Source organism: Glycine soja, chromosome 15, assembly GCF_004193775.1.
Source record: "Glycine soja cultivar W05 chromosome 15, ASM419377v2, whole genome shotgun sequence".
Classification (NCBI taxonomy): Eukaryota; Viridiplantae; Streptophyta; class Magnoliopsida; order Fabales; family Fabaceae; genus Glycine; species Glycine soja.
In genome coordinates this window covers 19,240,360-19,244,630 of record NC_041016.1, presented here as the reverse complement: position 1 = coordinate 19,244,630, position 4,271 = coordinate 19,240,360, and positions in this window count along the sequence as shown.

The following is a 4,271-nucleotide window of genomic DNA, read 5'->3' as shown; positions in this document are numbered from 1 at the left end:
TGATGGTGCTATTTGAACTTTCTCGAATGTGAGGTTTGTACCTTCTGTTGTTGTCAATATCATTTCTATGGGGGAGATGACATCACATGGGTACAAGTATGTTGGTTCAAAGTGGGGATGCAAGTTGTATAAGGGGAGACACTTAGTGTTGCGAGGATAGAAAAATAAAGGTAAACTTTGTTATTTAGATGGACAAGCCTTAAAGAGGAATAATGATAGCAAAATGAAGAAGAAAGTGAAGTTTTCTAATGTTGTATAAGTGTTGGGAGATACTTTCATTGGAGGGGGAGTTTGTTCACTTTCAAATTGATCGAAGGATATTTCTCCTTTGGCTTGAGGGAGAAAATTATAGAGTTTCAAGCCAAAAGATAAGGTGCATTTAATGCAAAATGGGAATTGAATTTTTACCATTAAGGTTTAGGTGGTTTAAATGCAAAGTGGAAGATTATATTTTACTAGGTGAAGCCTATTTGAATGGATGCTTTGAAAGTTGTTTTTGTTTCAACTTTCAAGAGAACTTATTTATTATAGTCGATGACAATCATCACTATAATTAGGGAAGCGAATTAGTGGAGAAGACACACATGAAGAGAAAGTGTGTGAGAAGAAAGATTGAGAAATAAAGTCACTTTGTTGAGAGAAAAATGTTTATGTGAGAGTGTTATCACTTCTTTTAACTATTGAGTGGGATACTCAAGTTTGTAGAATAATACACAATTTAGGGTGGTTACAATATTGTAATCATCTTTATATCGTGCCATTTGGCCACACCGTTAGAGAAAAGAGAAGGGTCACTAGGTAACCTTTCATTCCATCAGTCTCTCACGTTTCCTTCTCATCCCTTCCTCTCCTCTTCTTCTCTTCCCCCTTTCTTTCTTTCTGTTTTCGATCCACTGTTTTGTTACGTCTCATCTCCTTGGTGGGCACCTTGGCCGCTGACGAGGTTTTCTGTGGATTGAATCACGATTTTCTTTTCGTTGTTGCATTTCGTTTTGGTTTTTTCACGCATTCCTTCATCTCCTTCGTTCTTCTTCTTTTTTTGTTTCTGTCACTGTCATGCTTCCTCCAGGTCGCCATCGTGTCGCTGCCATCCCCGTGGAGGCCTCACACCGCTGGACCTTCTACTTGTGGTGCTAAGGGCGGGGCACCACCCTCCGTGGTGGTTTCCCCTTTGACATCGCCTTTTTTTGCTGGAGACAACTAGGGTTTTCCAACCCTGTTGCATAATTACGGGTTGAGCCGGGTCGCCCTGACCTGATTCCAACCAAACCCAAACAAAAAATGAAAAAAAAAATCACCCTGTTTTTAAGCTATGCACCTTTTTTCATTTTAGGCCAAGCCCGTTTTTGTGAGTTTTGAAATAATATGAAAACCACTATTTGCACCTTTTTTACACATGCACCCTCTTTCATGTTGGGCCTAGCTCGTTTTTGTGAAGTCCTAAATACAATTAAAATCGTTATTTAAAGTCAACTCTTTGACTTTAACAAAATAAAATAAAATAAGACAAAAAAGGTAAAAATTCTCCTTTTTCACGTTCTGCATACTCCATGCTGAATCTCTGACTTGCTTGGTAGTATTTTAATAAAGTGTGAGTAAATTTTGAGAACACCATATTGGGTCTCCGACTTGTTTGAATTCACAAATTTTACCACAAAATCAAAATCTTTCAAAATAAATAAATAAATAAATAAAATCAATCCAACACACAAGCTTTTTTTCTATAAAGAATAACGTAAGTCTAATTTTCTTATTGCACCTAAGGATACGTAAGAGGAAGGGCATACACCTTGTCAACCTAAAAAAGTAAAAAAAAAAACTAAAAAACATAAAATTTCTTCTTTTTTCTAAAAAAAATATTATTTTCTTTCTTTTTCTAAATAAACAAAAAAAATATAACTCATGTTCTCAAGGGAAAATAAATAATTAAAAAGTTATTTTATTTTTTAGCACACTCGATTATAGGTTGTCATCTTCATGACAGGCGTGTGGGGTGCTAACACCTTCCTTGTGCATAAACAACCCCCGAATCTTTTTTCTCAAATCATAGATCATTCCTTATCTTTTTATTTTTCTCACATTTTTCTTAAATAAACGTTTGTAGAGACTTTCCAAATTTTTCTTTTTTTTGGGAAACTGATTTATCTAATTTTATTTCGATGTCCCATTGTAGCCTATGTTGCGACAATTCTAAGTAAAATTCTTTAGCAACCAAATTAAGTTTGTGTCATCTAAAGGGTGAAATACCGTACCTAATCATTTGTTTAATCTCCAAGAGACAATTCTATTGGAAGAAATGTTCACATCAGGTAGGATCATTATATATGAGTGACAAAATTCTCCTCTTTTAAGTATTTGACATAACTATATACATGGACTCAAATCTAAAACTATTGATTGAGTTGGAACAATCCCACATATTTGAACAAAAAATATATTACACGGCCCATTTTTCTAAACACATCACCCATCTTTCTTTTTTTCGATTTCGAAAATAATTCTAATGTCTCAAAGTGTTTTTTTTTTCAGTGTTGCTCAGTCTTTTGAATTTTAATTAAATTTTAAATTCTGTCAACAAAAAATTGGCTTCTGATATTAAACTTTTAGAAGTCTATTGGTTTAAATATCTTTATTATATATATATATATATATATAAAGAAGTAGGTGTTGATATCATTTTAACGCATAAATAAGGCTAAATTAGTAAATTCAATGTAAAAATTATCTACTTAATATTTTCATTATATCATAACTATTTTGCCTTTAATTATATTTACATTAATTGTTAATTTCGTCTATTTATCTTTTGAATATCAATAGCCATTGTTTGCATTAATTATGTGAATTTTAATATTTCAAATTGCAGTGTTTCAAAAAATAAAGACAGAATAATAATTTATAATTTTATGTTATATCATGTTTTTCTTCTATTTAAACAAACGACACCCTGTAATTATAAACATATGCATTCTGAAAACTTCATTTGCTTTTTATTTAGGCTTGATTAATGAGACCTAGAAAAAGGCTTGATTAGTGAGATTCATTAAATTTGGTCATGCCTAAAAAATTCCGTAGAAATGGCAACGTTGTCGCTCTCCACTGTGTAAGGCTGTGGAGCGCCATCCGCCACGACGACTTTCTGTTTATCCTGTTTTTATTTGTTTTCTTCTTTTGTTGTTGTTATTCATTGTGCATATTCTGAGTTGTGTTATAAGTTTAAATGCTCATCTGTTGCTTTTCAGATTCGTTGCTATTTTGGGTTGGTAAGATTTTTTTAGCGTAAAATATGTTTAAGTTTTCTTTAAAATTTGAGAAGTATTAATTTTATCCTTAAAATCTTTTATATTAATTTTGTTTGTGTAAAAGTAAAACATATTTTTACTAGTCTTCAATGATTATTTAATTTCATTACATGCTAATCTACTATGACTAACGAACTTATACGTATAATTTGATTATAAATAAATTAAACAATTTGTGATGATTAAAACTCTCAAAATGAATTAAATAATTCATGACGACTAAAAAATTGCTAAAGGGTAAAACCTTCTCCCTTCTAGGATTCAATTTCCTCACACTTTCTTACGAGATTATGTGAGAAGATGAAATAACATAAAATTGTAATTTTTTTCGAGTGTGGTTAGGAATGCATCTAATAGAATTACCATTCAAAATCAACAAAAATATATTTTATTTTTATAGGAACAAAATTAATACTTTTCAAATTTTATTGGAACCTCATACATTTTTACCCTATTTGTTATGTGTTCACAAGTACTCATGACAGAGCAGGTAATCCATACATCAAAACAAAACATCGTAGAGCAAATAACACACAGTAGACCAAAGGGCCACTTGAAGCACTTTCCTTAAAGTTGCAGGTGAAATTATGCATTGTGGACGCCTTCTTAATGATATTTTTCGGTTGCATTATGATTCTAGATTGAATCACATTATAACTATGGCTTTGATTCATTTAACCATGGCTTTGTCTAATTAGAGTAGTTGTACATGCGATTTTAGCAATTCAGGGAGGAAAGTGCATCATGCTGTCATGGTGTCACCATTCAAAAGGATTCAAGTTGTGCTTCACCCTACACCAGAGCAGCTTTTAATCCATCTTAATATATTTTTGGTTTGAGGAGAAAACTATTTACAAGACCATTAGAAGGTATTTTACCAAATATGAACCTTTTGGTTTTTTATATGTACTCGACTTAAATTGATATTACCTCATTCATTTTTTGCCTCTTTACATGACAATGCAATCT